Source organism: Takifugu flavidus, chromosome 3 (genome assembly GCF_003711565.1).
Source record: "Takifugu flavidus isolate HTHZ2018 chromosome 3, ASM371156v2, whole genome shotgun sequence".
NCBI classification, from domain to species: Eukaryota; Metazoa; Chordata; class Actinopteri; order Tetraodontiformes; family Tetraodontidae; genus Takifugu; species Takifugu flavidus.
In genome coordinates, this window is record NC_079522.1 from 7,117,454 (window position 1) to 7,136,079 (window position 18,626).

Here is an 18,626-nt window from a genome sequence, read left to right on the forward strand (position 1 = left end):
GTATTTACTGACAAGTGTTTACTTAGAGAAAGGAAAGCGGCAGAAATGCTGCGACTGATTGCTACTGAATGAGAGATCGGTGAGAGATTAGCAAGGACGGAACATCGGAAGGCAGGAGGAACCGGTGGGAGATAAAAATCACGTTGTAAATAAACTCCAGGGTTCTAACGCAGGTGTGAGGGCGGGGCCGTGAACTTCAGGTGAACCCGTCACCGTGCGTCAGAAGTCCAACAAGCGAGTCGAACGCAGTTCACAGAGCGGGCACGGACACGTGCAGGCACACGCCAAAACGCAGTGTTTCCATACGCTGCCGAAGAACGATGAGAAAGTGTAGCCGCTTCATGCTTCCGACCCTGTTCTATGCGTTGGCACATGACATGGCTGAGGGCTGCTGTGATTTACGAGGCCCTGCAGTAATAAATGAAATTAGGAGCCACCTCAGAGATGCCAGCTATGAATTATTGATCAAGGGGGTAATTATGTATGAATTAAGGTCAAACAATCTGTGACATCACTTTACTGATTGCCGGCAGAAGCTCAGGCTATTGATTTACACAGCCTGGTGTAGATATTGAATTAAACTTCAAATCAAATTCATTTTGATGCCTAAACTCCCAGGAAAAACCAAAACCCTTTTAGGGAAAACAGAGAAACAAGAGGAGACGGAGGGATATCCAGAGAACATCCCAAAATATCAGCAACATATCTACGTTCATTATAATTAGAGATATAGAGGCATGAAGAGAGGCTTCTTCAGATGTCCTCATATGGAGCTCTGGGACACTCCACCTTCACATCTCAGAGGGACCACATCTGGAACTGGCAAGATCAGAGGAAAACAAGACAGGCCCGGCAGTGATATGGGCGTTTATGTGAAAGTTAAGGGCAGAAGAAGTGGAGACAGGGGGAGAGGAGCTGGTGCATGACAGGGGCAGCCAGCAGCCTGAGCCGAGAGCAGCTGAACTGAGAGCATTGCTGCGATCACCTCACTGACAAACTTATCAATCAGGAGTCACTGTGGATGGTTACAGGCTAGGCAGACCACCCGAAGGATGACGTCAGCTTTAGGTTGGTCTGCTGGAAGGATGAGGATATTTTTGCATCGATACAACAAATACTTGAAAGAAATGCTATGTTTTTTGGGATTTACCGAGTGTTGCCGTCGTTGTGCAGGTCACAGTCCAAAGGACCTGGTGGAACAAATATGCAGCAACTGATGACTTAAGCAGGGTCTAATTTATCAAACTGCACAACAGAGGCACTGGATCAATATTTACAGCACGTCAGCTAAATGACACATGATCTTTTTATGCTAATTCTTTTCCACTGCTTGTCTTATGTAACTTCAGCCTCAGAGGGGAGAGCGTAGCGTAGCCTTAATCAATGAAGATTATTGATACAGAAAACCTCAAACCAGTCACGTATCAACTGATGGATGAGGTCAGTGCGGAACAAAGGAAGAGATTCATTTATATTTTATAAACCGATGCACTTTAAATAGCGGTTCATCTAAGACGTCAGTTCCTTTCGGGATGAAAAATATTACGCAGATGCTGCTAAAAAAGAAAGATAGAGGAAACGGAGGGAGCATGTAATAACTTTCAATCTAAAGGGCTGACAATGGGAATGGATGGCGGGAAAGTAAACGATGGAAGGAGCCAGATTAAACAATCCTGAACAGGTAAAATGTGGAAAAAAGGACAAAGGGAGACCGTTTATCCAACATACAACAACATTTCTGAGGTGAACTATAAAAGTCATCACAGAGCGACTATTTTGACTACACTTGCCCTCCAGTTTTTGCCCTCTTATCTGTTTTTATGGAGGAACAATGGTTTCTTTCAACAAGCAGCGCTCCCTTCCCGTCCAACTCTCTCTTTTTCTCTCCTTCTCTCCTCATCTTCAGTGTCCTCGGAATGCAGAGTTCCAACCACAGGGTTTGAAGTCGGGCTGGAGGGGGAGCTAATAATTATGGAAAAGAGAAGAGGAGAGAGGGAGTGAGGAAAAAGATAAAAAAAAGAGGAGAGACAGATGTAGAGAGGGGTCTGGGAGGGGGGGACAGGACCGTTATTAATTAGCAGATTGAAGATAAAAACAAAAACAGTAACGTGAAACTGAGAAGCTCATTTTAAAGAAGTCTGAAATACCGAGGCTACCAGCCTCACTTTCAGACTGGGATTAGGGGCCTTATAAAGTTAAAGGAAGTAGCGTTAGCATATCAACGCATGCGCCACCGTTTGTGCCAGACAATCAACCCAAAAGGGTGTGTGGTGGTCAGCATCATCATAACAATAAAACGATAGAGTGTACCACCTGGACGCTCCCTTGACTCTACAAAGGACTCTTATAAGGACTCGTTTTTGCTGAGGTCCCTTCTCAGGTGACCACAAGAGGTCACCTCAGGGGATGGTGATGGTTGAGGAACTGGAGAAGAAGAAGGGGGCTCTTTTTTTTAAATGAATTTTAACATGCGACACACAGTAGTGGACAGCTGAGGGACAGAAGCTGAGTATTGATCAGTAAGTAAGTGAGACCGAGTCTGAAAGTGACCCTGAAACCTGACAAGTTCCACACTCACGTGCATCATGTTCTGACACTTGAAGAGCTCCTTTTAACGACCCCAGAGAACAAATATTCAGGCAGCGCGCCCAGACAAATAAGGCCTTTTTTCTTTAGTGCGGGGAGCTTTGTGCCACTCATCAATACAGATTTCAAGCAGAGCAGATGTTAAAGCTGCCAGGGCCTCGTTGAAAGCTGGCCACCGAGTGACATGAGTGTAATTCACTTTGCTGCATCTGTGCAGTTCACAGGGCCCGAGCCAAGACAAACCTAATGGAGAGACAGTTTGAATCATAGTCTCGGTAATGAGGAGGAAGTATTTACCTAATGCTGTGCGCTGCCATTAACTAATACGGTCCTAGCAGAACCATTCAGAACCGCAGTAACATTCAGCTGGCAACCTTTACACGCAGAAGGATTTTCCTGTTTACTGCCAGAGGGGACGGTGACATGGTTGTCAAACCGTTGACAGCGAAAGGCAGAGTCGTGGCCGTCATGTGGTGGTCCGATGAAAGCAAATCTGTCACCGAGAGCCGCGCCGTCACAAACCCAAACGAACTGAACATTGTTTGGCGTTGAAAGGTTTTAAGAAGTCTGTCAGTGAGACACCGAAATGTCAGCGGTGGGCATGAAGGACGACTGGAATGATGGAGGAAGAACAAAGTGAATCTTAGAGCAAAGAGAGGGCAAAGCCAGAGTAGCTATGGAGATAATAAAGAGTTTGTCCACCAGAAGAAATGCAGCACAGGATGCAAATAGATGCGGGTTTCACAAAGCTGAAACTCACCTTTTCATGTGACATCGCACCAATTGCTCAAAAAACAGCATCAAGAAAACCAACCTCTGTCAACAAAGTGTCAAATGTGCTTTTGGCCTTGACATTTGGCCTGAGCTTCCCCCACTGTCCTTGACTCCGAGTCCATAAAAATGTGCTGAACACAGGAGGATGGAGAGAAACAACAAGAGGTTTAAAGAAGAGGGGAAAATGTGACAGGAAGAGAAACAATGAGAGGCACGGAAAAGAAAAAGACGCTACCGAGAGCTGCCAGACTGTTTCTGTCATTGGCAAACACACCGACATGACCAAAACCAAACCGTCTTCCCACAATCCCTTCAACGCTCGGCCCACATGCACATCGTCCGCAAAATACATCTCTCTCCCTCCCGTCGAGCTCGGAGGGGAGGACATTTGTGGGGAGTGTCTGGTTAGAAAACAATGTGCATTCCCGTTTGCTTCCCTGTCCCTGTGGAGACAAACAAGACTGTGGTCTTCCCTAGAGACTGTGTGTGTGTGTGCGTGTGTGTGTGTGTGTGAGACCTCTGTGTTTGCCACAGTAATCAGACGTGCCGACGGCAGAAACGCACGGCAGAAGTCTAGACGTCATGTTAGCGCCGGGACATTACCTGTCCCTGCGTTTCCATCTGAAGGCGCCCTGTGTCAGAGTTTGGCCGAGCCTAAAATGCTTTTCAACGGGCCGCAGATCTAAGACGTTATGTCACTGATTACGTCTCCAAACAGGAAATGGAAAAGCAGCGCAAAGTCCCCAATTACTGCATGTACAGGTGGATTCATAGAGCAGCACGTATGCTTTCATACCATGCTAATACTCTCCCTGAGGGAACAAAGCAGCCAAAATCAATCCCAATATGACCAACAACACCAGTATAACGCATATCCCGGGGTTCCTACAGCTTCTTCCCGTGAGAGCAGGTGGAAAGTCCCGACAACAAGGTGAACATACTTTCATGTTTGTTTCTGGCTCCTTGCGGGGGAGAGGGGGAGACATCTTCCCGCCAGTCATTTCAGTTGGCTACCCAAACAGGACGGGCTGGTTGGAGACAGCTCGGAAGACGCCTCTATGGGGCTTGAGATGCAGCGCTGCACGACACACCCTCAAACACTGTCAACGCCGCGCCAACAAGACCAAAGTGCAGAGCAAAGACGTCAGAATGAAGCCGAAAGTGAAACGTCTGCCCCAAACATGTTCCCGCGCAAAGAAATGACAGCCGAGGATTAAAACCGACCCTTCGGCTCGTTCGTGGCGCGCTAGTTTCATCCCTCCGGTGCCCCTTCAAACGCACGTTGCAGTTGCAGCAAAACACTAAAGTCAATCAGGTGACGGAGGACTGAGATGACACGACGACGGAAGCGAAAATGGGGTTTGCTCTTTGTGTTCTGAAAGATACAGCTGAACCAAATTTGCATTTGGTGTCCAAATTACGATAATTATTACAAGCTGAGGCGGAGATTAAAGAAAGAGGTTCATCACGCTTCTCCGTGTGTGTGAGGCGCCAGAGAGTGGAGAAGACAGGATAAAAAGAGGGAATGGAAATGAAACGGCTCAAAAACGGGGTTCCTGCTGCTCGAGGTGCTTTACATAAGGGGTTCATGTGGAACTAGGAGATGGAAACACATTTGTCAAATTACGCGTGTGACGGCCATTAATGTTGCTTTCCTGAATAATTGTCTCATTGTTTCACGCGCCAGCCATTTAATGGAAACGCACCTAATTTGTTTTCATTTTCAGAAAATTCAGAGGCTGGACTTCACGTTCAGATTGAAACCAGGCTGAGGACACAATCAGGGGAATGGGAGCGCGCACCGGTCTGCTGGCATTGTTGATGCCATCAGCTTCTTCCTGGTTATGCTGGTTGCAGCGGAAACACTATACTTTTATTTAGACAGTAGATCCTCTCTCGACATGAATCACGGTGTGTTTGTGTCCCCTCAATTTTCACGGGGATAAAGCAGGATTTAGCGGAGTCATTTGACCATTAAGCTAATTATCCTCTGTCTCCACACATGCACACACTAACCTCCAATCAGCATTCCGATACCCGATCCTCTCCACCCGATAGCTTCCAGCTCCCTGTCCGGGACAGGGAGACTTAGACACACAGGGGCTGGGATGTTGCCGGGTATTTTCCTCCGCTCATTCTGAGCTCATTTGCAGAGCACGCAAAGCAGCCTGGAAAACACACAAGACGGCCTGTTTAAATACACACATACATCTGGACATTAACGCATTCGTTTGCGCGCGCGTCATTGTAAGCGGGCCATATTTCACTTTACACACACTTTACCCAAAATTAAATATATGCAAGTGATTAAAAATGAATGTGAGATAATAAAGACAAGAGGCAAACGTGTATCAGAGAGATGAAAGTGTTGTTGGAGGTTCCTCTCAAACTGAAAGTGGGGGCTCCATCCTGGAACTAAATCAGTTGTTGATCAGTTGTGGCCCCCTACTGGTTAATTAAGGAACTCTCAACCATCCTCCACTCACATTTATAATGGCTATAAAAATGCTCAAAGATTTTTATTGGAACTTTAAAAAAAATGGCGATTGAGGACCTGGCAAAGGCAGCTTCATCCAGATTATATTGGTTCCTGCCTAAACGTGGGGTCTTCCTGGTTTTACACTTCAGCATTTATCCGTCATTTCCTCTCTCACAGCAGTGCCGTTGTAAACTCATTTGTCAGTGAAAAGCAGAGAGCGGGAGCTTTTGAGGAAGAACACAAGCCACGCTCGAACGCTGCGTCGGGCATCCGGAGAAGATCTTTGGTACGCACCTGAGAGCCTGGATTTTAATGCGAACTCAGAAGTAAACAGTTTTGTTTTTTTCCCAGATGCAGTAGGGATATTAACCACGCTCCCTCTCTGCCTCTGGTGACTTGGATTCCCTGCTCGACTTGGAAGGACAGCCAAAGGTTACCAGATGCTAAATAACACAATGGGCGTTATGCAACAGTTTGCCAGATATGAATCGGTGTAAACTATCATCAGGCCAACCTGGATACTAATTTCTAGCATCTTCTTGCCATATTTAGCCTAAATTAACATCATATGAGGTTCTTTGTGCCTAAATTTGTAATCATTTTTGCTCTCACACTTTGTCTCCCTGATAGCATGAATGGATAACAACCATCAAAATAGGTGCAAGGCTAAAATCTGCTGTCATGCTAATACATAATCCAGGAAAAAGAAGTACCCCCACACATGACTGGTGTATTTAGGACACCGCCGTTTGGCCGGTGCTTTTGTAAGTTACAGTAGTTCCAGGATGTAACTGGAGTCAACTATCTTAGTCAATCTGCAGGTCTGAAACACATTAATTTTTGGAGCAAAAGCACACGCAGCACTGTTTGATAGAAATCTGGAGAGGGAGCCTTCGATCGGCGACCCATTGTGAAAAATAATTTCACATCACACCCAAGAATTATATCCAAGATCTCTTTCCTTTGCCAAATCAAAGTTGCTGTTCCATTTTGTAACAGATGCTATATAAATAAAGATTGATGATGATGATGAAGACACCATCGTGGCCTGAAGGCAACTCAGTTTGTTTTCTTGCCCTGGATGTAAAGCACTCGTGGTTGGCTAACAGATAATGTTGCTGGTTTATATTCCAGGATATAGCCTGATCCAAAACCGCAGCAGCTGGCTGAGGATTCCCTCTTTTTTTTCTCCTCTTTTCAAAAGTTGGTTCTAATTAAGAAAAGTAGATGACATGTGAGGGAAAGGTCATAGCGAGTAAAATGCTCCAACCAGAAAACCTGATGGTTAAATTTTACTCAGCAGCCGCTAAATCAGGAAAATGGTCGTTGAAATTGTTTGAAGCCGGGACTGGAATTGGGTAGTCTGGGAAGACGAGAATAGGTTGTGCCCTGAAACGTAAATCTGGGGTTTGATGCAGCAAGTGTCACTTTCAGACGACAGACTAATCCGAAACCCCAGCAGAAGGCTGACGACTCCCTCTGTCCTCAGGCACCTAAAATGGGACAAAGCTGAGCCCTCTGGTGATTCCGATGGTTTTGGCCCTACAACAACTGATATTTCATACAGAAACTTTGGAACTTCGTCTTCCGTTACGAAGCTTTCAACACCAGCATTCGCCACAACGCTGCTGCAATTCAAAATGTCTGAAATCGCATTAAGGAAATCAAATAATGTGTCCCGACAACCTCCTTCTGCATGTCCTCAGAAACACTGTGAAAGCTTTCCTAGCTAACTAGCTAGCTATAGGCTCCGCAGGGAGAAGTGACGGCCTGATGGCTCCAAACTCTCAGGAGAGATCCCATCCGATCAACAGCGCTCATCCCAGGGGTGAAGCCCGAAGGCGCGTCGACAGACTCCGCTCACTCTCGGGTACAGCTGAACGAATGTTTCTGGATCCAGCTTTGGGACCAACGGTGGAAGGAGCCAGGAAGAAGAATCATTGCTCTGGTCAACGGGACACATGGAAACAGGATGTGTCAAACACTTCCCATTCACTCCCCCTCTTCCTGAACCCATTTGTCCCGTGTGCGACTGTGTATAATTAATCTTTGTAGGACTTCTGAGAACTGGGATTGTGTGTGAAGCACGCGAGGGTGTACTCGGTACGCGCCTGTTTGTTTATGAAGGAGTTGTCTGATTCATTGGAAGCGGTTATTTGTTTAGCACCTTTCAAACACACAGAAAGGTCCAACAATGTGCGCAGAGCGCCGCAGCCGCATGGGGGATGCTGCTTTCCCACGTGTAAATAAACCGTTCAGTTAGCCGCTAACACACCCCTCCGATGCAGCATGCTAGGCTTTCTGGATGCGTCTTTAGAAGCCACAGCGGCCCTCTGAACTCCAGTTTCCCATTACAGTGTGGGCTCGACGAGTGATGCAGCTCTCTGGCTATGCAGTGGTTTCTGGTTGAAAAATACAGTTTGGAAGCACTTGCACGACTATGTCCAGAGCGGCTTCCGACCAGAGTCCTTGTGAGTCCTCACCAAAAGGCTGCTGTAAACCTGAACGGGGAATGTAGCGGTTCAGACGGTGGGAGCCGTCCCGCGGGGGCTCGCGCACGCTCGTCCGAGCGTTGCCCCAAAACTCGGCGGCTTTAACGTGTCAGCTCGTGACATCACGGCGTGTAATAAGAGGAAGCGGGCTGCTCGCCGTGAGAACCTGAGCTGGGAGGATGGTAACAAATCAGTTCAGGTCTGATAACCATTATGTCGTTGGGCTCTATATTACTGGGAGACAGAGGAGAAAGAAAAACAGAATGCTGTCATCCTGAATAAACGTTATGATCTATATCGAGGTTATAAGACTTGTCCAAGCAGCGACCATTTGGCCGAGCTCACGACCAAAAAATGGATGCCTGTCCCTCACTTTGACTATCATTGACTTACTGGCTGGCAAATAAAGGAACTGAGTGTTTCAACAAACCAAACATCGATCTAAAAGCTCGCAAACTATTTCTTCCAACATCTGAGGACAATTTGGAGGTTTTAGAGGAGGTCCTATTTATAGATATTGACAGAATCCTTATTAGACAAAGGGCCGCCACAACACCGGGGCCAGATCTGAGTCATGAGTTGGGGTCAAATGACGGACCTGAGATCTGCGACATCGACCCAACAGATGCTCCAGATGTTGCTACAGATGTTTACACTTGTGCGTTGTGATGTAACTGACCAGCAAACAGCAAAAAGCTTTCTAAGACCACTGCAAATGGTTTCTCACTGACTGGGAGCCACTCAGCAACCGCCTCATTTCTTGGTTGTCTGGACTACGTGACACACTGAACCTCCGCACCAAATGTGGCCGTGGTCCTCCCACGCCATGACCACAGCGGGCTTCTTTTTTAAACCTGTTTTGGAACCATCTCTGTATTGGAACGCGCTCACCGTCAGGAAATAGCACGTCTTAGGTGACAGACGGGAATTCCAGCAACTGAGAATTTAAAGATCGGCAAGTGATCTAACACGGGCCTTGTGGGAATGGCTGGGAATGCCATTTATTACTTTTCCACAACTGATTCTGGTGAATGTCAGTAATGATCTTTGTGGTCAGACGGCGCTGCTGATGGCCGCGCTGGAGGGAAGATGATGGCAAAAAGAAGAGAGATGAGCTTAAAGAGGACATTTGGGAAGAATGAGGGTGGGAGGAAATGGAGTACTTACAGGGAAAAAGAGCATTGAGGTGACTAAGAGCTCCATTAGCAGTAGAAACTAAATAATCTATAAATTCATTTGGCTCACTGCTTTGCCTTTGGATGCAGCTGGAACATTACCTCCATAGCTACAGCTTCATTTATAAACTAGTGTTCCACACAGCAAAGTTCAATCAAATCCTGGTTTATTCTTTAGTACAGTTTCAGAAGTTTCCACTAGCAGCAACGTCTGTAATACTTGAACGCTTTTCTGGAAGTGACTGTATTGTCCTTGTTTTGCGCAACGCTCTCTTAGCGTCAAAAAGACCACCACAGGAAAACGTAAACCTCAGCTCAGTGACTTCTCACTACGCCTGATTTCATCCGGAGCTCACAAACACTCACATTCCGGTGAGCAATGTTGGAGTCATCTGAACACAGCTAAACATCCTGGTTCCAGACCTCGGGTTTGTATCGTTACCATGGCGGCCCAAGTGCAACCCTGCCATGTCTCTCACAGGAGCCGAGCCGGGGTGACTGTAGGGTCAAAGCGCCGTTCGTACGTGTTGGTGTTTCGGCTTTGATGACCATTTGCCAATGTGCGTGCAGTCATTCCTTGGTGGATACGTGTTTCTGGCGTGTGAGTGACAAGCTTCAGATTATAGGTTCTGCTATGGGCTGGAAGGAATGGTGACTCGCCACCGTACAAAGTAAACGAAGACATCTGACTTTTGGCTGCCCTTCCTCTCAGTCGCATTACAGCCCAATAGTGTAATTGATCCTGATTTAGTAAAAAGGAGATGGTTAAAAGCTGTAATGGGGCCTGTACCAAATCCAAAACATGCGCTGCAACGCTCAAAGTTTGGGTCCGTTCATGCAGAGGGCAAAAAAAAGGGGTAGCAACTAGTAGCAAATGTAGTATTGATTGAGCTTTGTGGCAAACTGGGACGCAAAACAAGGTGAAATGGAGATTCAGGAGCTTCACAGAGGAAGCCTGTTTGCACCTCCGTCAAAGAGAACAGACTCTGATTGGGAAGTGCTTGTTCAGCCAAGCAGCCAAGTTAAGGAGCTCGTCTGCACACGAGCGGGCTAATCGCTGGGTTTGATGATGGACCACAGGGTGTAAGATCCAGCTCGCAGCCATGGTGTTCATTTCTCCTGATTGCCGTGGGATTGTGTTTTTTCCCCCCCACTCAGATTTCTGTATTAGAGATATTTTATTATTATCGTTTGCAGGACTTTTCCTTTGGGGAGCTTCAGGAGTATGTGCTTTCCTAGAAGACTGATGATGGCTGTGAAGGTCAGGCTTGTGCCTCACATGGAGATGTTTTCCAATGACTCACTTTAGCTGTTTATCTAAAGAAGACCCTAACCAACTGCGCCAGGTCGTTGGTGTTCAGCCCGTCTCCACATCAATGAGGTGGCACCTCAAGGAGGAGGGTAACATCTTAAATCAAGTCTAGTCTTTGCCGGATAATTTAGAGATGCGGTAACCACCAAAAGCCGACTACAAAACATACTCTGTATGACTCCACAGTCGGCCTGTTTGTCTTGGCATTTCGAAGTTAAGAGAATCCCAGATATGTCGTTTGGAGGGGAGCAACTCGGGATAAATGGGAAGTAGCTGACCTCTGGTGAAGAGCGGTTTGGCCCTGCGGTGGAGACGGCGCTGTGGGGGATCATCTAGCAGACACTGCTGGATGCTGCTCTGAGCTGATACTATTGGCAATCAGCAGAACGTGGCTGAAACTGAGACTTGAAGATGTCTTTATGTCTCCAGCAAGGGATGGAGCGCCATCAACCGCAGAAAAACGAATGTGCACGCTGGTGCTGATTTGTGACCTTTGAGCTCGGCTGAGGTTAGTCTTACGACTTCTGCTATTGACAAATAATTAAACATATTCTGGTACCTTTGAAAGTTTAAACCGCTGGCAAAGGTTAAAAGGAAACTATTGGCAGGCTAATACGCTATACAGCAATAAAACTACCTAATAGTTTATCCATATGTGTAAAGAGGACATTCCTGGGTCAGCGAGTGCCTGCCGGCTCCCTTTTATTTTGAACACTACTTGAACCTCCATCTACTCTGTCCATCAGCTGGCACAGCTCCTCTCAAGAGTTTATTTTACAGAGGTTCGTCATTATTTTTTGTTAATTACATAAGCTGTCATCATGCCACCAGTAGTACCCTTGTTTGCCTTCATTTTAAAACTTTCAAAAAGATGGAAACCGGCTTTCAAATTCAGTTCATTCGATCGAGTCTTCAAATCTTGTAGCAGGGGAAAATACCTCCCCCATTTTAACCTCCTTCTACAATAGGCTTATTGGAAAATGTCTTTTGGGCCCAGTGTATGTCTCATAACATTATAATTACATGGTTTGTCTACGATGTCAAATTGGAATCAAAGCCCGGTGCCGTTCCAGAGACCTTGATTTGCAGTTGCCTGCCTGAGCTGGATTTTTATCCAGTGTTGACAAAGATTTATAAAGGCCCGGCTACAAGATAAATAGTAAAAAAATTTAAAAAAAGCTGCTGAAGGCTGAGTATCATAACCTAAAAACTAAAATACAGTCCCACACTATGGGACCGGAATAGAAGCAGGTAGGGAACCCTGTCTTTACTCTTTTGTTCAGACTGTTCAAGGCTGACCATCGCGATAAATACTGCTCCCGGTTTAGCCGTGAACAAGCAGCCTGAGCTGGCAGATATTTACATGAAGCTCCAGCAGGACGGCTGAGTGAGCCGTTTGATAGGAAACCAGGATGTTTTGCTTCTCCTCTCGGTGATGTGAATTCTTCAGCTGACTCGAAAGGACAGCCAAAGGTTACCAGATGCTGGATTGAAGCAAGAGTTGCTGACTCAGCAGTCTGCAAAGCCAAAACTGGTCTGAGCAGTTCACAATGCTATCCTTATTAGTGAATGCATATTCCAGTTACTGGAAATTTTTTTGGTCAAACAATTATTTTCTGAATGCTCCTTGGTGCCATTTTTGCCCTTTCTTGCACATTGATTGGTGGTGTGAGAAGCTGACACGGCAGGTAAGCTCCAGCTGCACCGAGGCAGCACATCCCTGAAAGTACACCTGACGTGACAAGCGTGCACGACTACATCCAAGCCGTGAGATCTGCGATTCTCACAGTCAACACACATACAGACGGACTAATAACACCATTTGCTGTTATGTATTCGCACATGTTCTCACACACTAGCACGGAAACACACAAATCACACACCTACTGTCAAATTCCTGGTTACTGAGCCTCCCTGGGAATTCATCTGTCTGACATGTGGGTCGCTGAGCACAAGGCAAACAGTGCAGGAGTTTATAATTGGCACATGCTTTTGGTCAGCACAGCTCTTCACAGATGACTGTAAATTTGTCATACAGAACTGTGTGTGTGTGTGTGTGTTAGGATAAACACAAGAAATGTATTTATCCAGGAGTTTCTGTGTTTCAAGCTTGTAATCACAATGTCCACCAAACTATTTGCACTTTAATAAACTTCAGCAAATGTCGCACCCTGACTGTCAGAAGAGCCGCCGTCCTACGGGGACCTCGAACGCATCGCAGTGTGCGAACACACTCGTACCTGCGGTTTGGGATCTCCTCTGGCTAAGGTTCCCCCGGATGAACTTTCACTGACCTGCAGTCGGCGTCAAAGATCCCGTATTCAGGCCTGAAGCAAAGTAGATGCAGAGATAGTGACAGAGAACCATCTGTGTAATGGGACCAGAACTGGAAGATCTGGTATAAGTTGACTCAAATATTCTCAAGAAGCTCCCCACTGATATGAATAAAGGAGAAAAGAAGTGATAGAACCGGTCCAGGCAAGATTGCCTGCTAAGTTTATGACAGCGATGTGCTGCTCTAAGCCGTTTTGATCCCGGACACCAACACAAAGCAGCCTATAAATTCACAGAAACGGAAAATTGCATCAATGTTTTCGGCCATCTGCCTGCTTCCGTTGTGTGCTTTTAGATCAGCTTGCATGTTTGTCACAGAACTGTAAAGAGGAAAACCTTTTTTTGTGGCTTGGCTTGCAAACCGCGGAGCCGGGAAAGCAAACAAGAAACAGAAAATTTGCATGTTTTTGACCCGTTCTTCCACGCTGTTGCTAAAGGTCATCCAGTGTTGTTTGAGGCAAATTTACCGGAACAACAAATTCTCTAATTTTCCTTGGATCCGTATGAAAACCCAACATTCACATTGTATTTGTCAACCGTCACATTTGGCATCAATTACGGCTCTGATAAAAGAATCTAGGGAGGGGTTTAAACTGCCGCCTGGCGAGGAAACTCTGGATTTTAAGAAAGCATTGTTCTATGACCATAACTCCATTACAAGGATTTGTTTTTATTAATAAATTAAAATGATGATAATGAAACCATTATTTCCTATCTAAAAACAAGAAAAAGCCCAAACGTGGACTACTGGAAATCCTTCAGAATGACTGAATATACTGTTCTTTATTAGATAAATGGGCCAGCTGAAGGACAGAGAGGGAAAATTCAATTATCAAAGGAGACCCAATGTCTGTGTTTTGTGTTTTAATAATTGTGCTTCAAAGTGCACTGAATATCGAAGGATGCTGACTGGCTGTTCTCAGAAATTACGCAATAAGCTCCAATGATCTTCTGGAAGTGGTTCACGGGCCCTTTGGCGGCCCTGTGCGCTAGCTCCCCTCTCAGACGGATGACAACCCGCAAAAGAGCAGCCCGGACAGATCAGGTGACAGTGTGTCCGTGCGCGCCAACGCCCCCGACGTCAGTTTCGCCCCTAAAGCCAAATGACGAACAGATGTGAAGAATAAAGACAAAACGCGTGAGTCACGCCGGGGACGCCGGCGAGGATGACCGAGAACAGCTCTGCTGTGACAGCGGAGACGACCCCACCGTGCTGCTGCCATCTGCTCGGCCGGCCTGGACTCAACTCACTTCAGTTCCTCTCTCACCTCAAGCGGTGCCCATGAGCAACGCTGGTTCTGACACCGACGCTGTGGGAGAACGCGTCAGATCCGATGATAACAGATAAGGCAGTGTGATTCCAGTAAGCCCACTCTCCCAGTTGGCTTCGGTCTGCCACCCGGTGTGCTCCGATATAACGATCTGGGAGGACCTGGCTGGTCCTGCTCCTTTTTAGAATACTTTGATAAATGTGGCCACTTCGCTTGTTTGTAGAAGGACTCGCATCCAAGGAAAACGCGACGTTTCAAATTTCTCTCCCACATGTTGCGGTTGAAATCTCGAGTTAGCTGGTCAGCGGGAGGTCATTCTCAGAGGTGTTGAAGGTTGGATTCCCGTCATCGAGGCAATTTGGTATTTGTTCTTTAAAAGGCTTTGAATGTTCTTAAAATAACCGCGACCCATTCCGATCTTTCATAACCTTAAATCTCTCCCTCTCCTCTGTCCATTGATCCCCACAAAACATTTCTCCAGAGGTCTACTTGTGTGCCTGTGTGTGTTCATGGTCCAGGCCTCTCCGGAGGTGATGACAAGTCCTCACAAAACCAAAGCTGTGTTTTTCAGGCCAGAATCTCTTCAACTTTTGTGAACTTTATGTTTTCCTTTCGGTCTCCCTCGTTCCTCTTCTCCAACATTGGCCTTTCACTGAGGTTCGTTCGCTCTCACAAAAAATGATCCATTCAAACTGTTTGGAATCAATGGACCAAGATTTTAATCATTTAGTGATGGTGGCCGTGGGGGGGGGGTACTTTTTAATGATCTGGACACCTCGATGGTCAAATTAAGAGAAATGTCATGGAAGAGGATGTAATTCACCGATGGAAAGAGGTGCTGTTGGGAGAAATCTGTCAGAGCTTCCTTTGACTGCCAGGACCAGAGTGGCTTCTTAAAAACTACTTCCTTTCAACTAGATCAAGCGGTGTTTATGGTGCTGTTGGAGGCTGGAAATCTTACAGTGCCTTTTGGACAGTAAGTGGACTTTTCACAGTAGTCATTTCAGCACTTTTCCCAGTGGCGTTTAGGAAGAACTGCCAAGATTATGGAAGTGCTGGGGAAAATTGGGGAACCAAACCATTTTTAATGTATTGTGAGGTAATAAACTCCATACATGTTATGGTTCCGTCTCCTTAGTACGAATAGTAGTGCGTGGTTAACACAAAGTAAAGATCAGAATCATAACCTGGAAGAGCTGGAGCTCATGGGGAATCAACTCCTTGTGAAAGAGGTAAGAAGATGGAGCCCATAGTGAGAAACCAAAACCAGGAGGCAAATGCTAAACAGCTGGAGGAGAAAACAGAGGAGGTCCAAGTGCAAAACCAAGATCTGGCTACAAACATGAAACTGTTGGACAATGAAAAGGACAAGGTGCTGGATAAAAACAGCAAACAGCTGAAAGATGAGAAGACGACTTCCAACAGAAAACCCGCAGACAGAGAAAAATAATCAACTGTTTGAGAAGGAACACAGCTAACGCCGGTCGGTTGCACAACCGGGTCACCTATTTGCTTTCGTTGGTCCAAACATTTGGCAACTGGATGGGCAACACGTGGTAAAATGATGCAACGAGGTCCTGACCTTTGTGGAAGGTTAGCTCATCAAGCTGCTATCATCACTGACACAAAAGCAGAATTAGCGAGATTCCGACGGTAGCGCTCCATCACGAGTGCTCGGGAAACTCGTCAAAATGTTCCAACAAATGCACATAATTACACAGAAGGTATCCAAGAAATATATGAACAAGATTAGAAAAGAAGACATTTTTTTCTCCCTCTGGTAAGGAGGTCAGAAACCTCAGAAAATGTGGTCATTGCATCTTTTCATCGACTTCACTTCCATTTTGAAAGACTAGGAACTTTCTTTTCCACTGGTGCAGGGTTGTTGGAGACATAAAGAGATAATGAGCTGCATGTGATCCTCTTTTCCAGAACGTCTTGTCTGACCACAGAAAACTGAGCGTACAGATTTCCACACGTTTGAACTCTCTCGCCATAATCATCCTCTAATGTCATGTTGTTTCTTCTCGTGTTCCTCTGTATGTTCAAGTAAATACCTTCAGCCTTTAAGTGATGATAAATTGCCAGTGAGATTAATGGATCAGAAGTGGAGGGATGAGGGAAAAAAGCCAAAGGAGTGAAGAGAAACGGCAAAACAAAGGATGATTGGGTAGCCGGAGGAGAGGGACGTTGCTAGCATAGCTAGCATCACGTGGATTCTTGTTTACCCTAGCCTAAGCAGTTTATTGCAATTCCATTATTCTAGGAGGCAGAAGTTGTACTTTGTCAGGCTTAATTGAGGCTGGTGTGTAACTAAGGCCACAAAACTGCTAGCCCGACTCCACGCGCAGGGAGAGTGGTCAACGCCGGCTGTGCCAAAACTTATTTTTCTTACACTTCCTCGCTTTGCATTTTTGTGGAGGTGTGAGATCCAAGCCCAGACCACCTCCTGGGTCAAACACACACACACACACTGAGAAGACTGAGCACAACACTGGCACACAATGGACAACTTGCAGCAGTCAGTGTCTTTGACGTGAGTGTGTGCTCAGTGCATTCTTTCACACCCAGAGCGAGGAGCTGGCAGAGGCGGGATTCATTTTCCTGAGAACGCTGAGAAATTTTCATTTGTTTTGGACACCCAACAAAACCGGGACAGGGTTTGCTGTTGTCCCAGTGTGGAGACATGCGGGGTAAGATGGGCAGAAATATGGGTGTGGAAGGGGGAAAAAATGATCCCAGAAAACGGACAAAGAGGCCAACAAAGTAGCTGAAAACAACACTGAAAATGACTTTTTCAAGAATTTCAAGAGAATTTCAAGTGGACGGAGCTCAGTTTTAGCTTTTCTTCCATTTGTGAGAACCTTGCACAGCGAATGTCAGAAACTAGCTTAGAGTGGAGAGATTTTCCTATCTTACCCTGATCTTTTCCCGTCCCGAACCATAAAAATAATAGTCAAAGAAATGCTGGCGCTCGATGTGAAAAAGACAGAGTTGAAGGCTTTTGCCAATAGGCTGTTGAAAAGGTGGACAGAGTGACAGTGAAGATGGATTTCAGATGCTAAAGAAAGAAACTGTAATTAAAGAACTTTGGACTCGAAAGTTTCCAGCATTTAAACGTGGGATCAGTGTTAAGGTGTAAGGTATATATTTTGGTTCTTTTATTTCATATTCTACAACATAACCTGCTTAAACACACAAACTACCAGAAGCTGTAATTACTGTTGCTTCAAACTGTCATTTACTGCCTGGTTTTTGCCAAAGAACATATCTGCTGCTTGACACAACGCTTCCATTTAAGCTAACAGTTCATTTCAATGAAGAGGCTTGGTCACATTGGCGTGGTGAGATCAGATCAGGTGGGTTCTGGGACGCCTTTCCACTCAGCGCCAAACCGCGGCCGAGCGCTCTGTGCACGACCACCCCAAACAGGCGGGAGGTGTGAGAAAAGCTGCTTGTTTCAGTGTCAACTGCCCGGGCTCAGCTGTAGCACTTAGTAGAAAAGGATAAAACCGTAGCTTTTGGGGCGGCGATGCTGTAAACAAAGCTTTTGAAGTGAATGTCAGCGGGCGCAGACCTCAGACAAACACGGTTTTCTCTGCACCTTTGCGGGTGTTATGTCTGTGTGGGTTCTTGTTTGTGCGGACTTGTGAGGGCTTCATCTCTGTTTGTTTGGCTGCCATTTAAAGGAGGGCACCGGGAGGTTTGTGAGAGGCAAGCTGGTTTACTGGCCTCTAAACAGACTTAATGAAGAGGAGTCAGGCAGAGGGCAGGGGAAGGAGACCATGTGGAAGAGCAGGGGGGAATTCTCTCCTTTCGGAATTTCTTCTTTTTCTTAAAAAATTCTCAATTCTGCTTTCAAAATCTATTCTACTCTGCTCATTCCTCCGATGGCTGACAAATGTCTGAGCAGAAGGGCAAAGACAAGGAAAGGGATGATAAAAGAGAGACCACGGAGCGATGGAGGAGGAGAGGAATCCGCTCTATGGGCACTGTGGGACTGTTGAGGTGTCCCGAACGTGGTGTGAACGCAGGGAGCGAGGACGCAGCGAGGGAGGTCTGGAATCCCATTAACACAAACCAGCACACCCACCCACAGCGGTAATGGTTTCATCACAGAGCCGCCTCCCCCAGGCTTTACACACCCCTGAAGCCAGACTCTGAGGTCACCAAGACGCACCGATGTGCATAATCACCACGTAA

General features: G+C 46.2%; 1 long non-coding RNA gene across 2 annotated transcripts in view; it reads right to left on the reverse strand.

Moving 5' to 3' along the window:
* LOC130521987 (uncharacterized) overlaps positions 1-18,626 on the reverse strand; it is an 82,481-nt gene that overhangs the window by 25,408 nt on the left and 38,447 nt on the right. For both annotated transcript variants that reach the window (XR_008949517.1, XR_008949518.1), the window contains exon 3: positions 5,377-5,528. This is a non-coding gene — a long non-coding RNA (uncharacterized LOC130521987). The remainder of the gene's footprint in view (positions 1-5,376; positions 5,529-18,626) is intronic.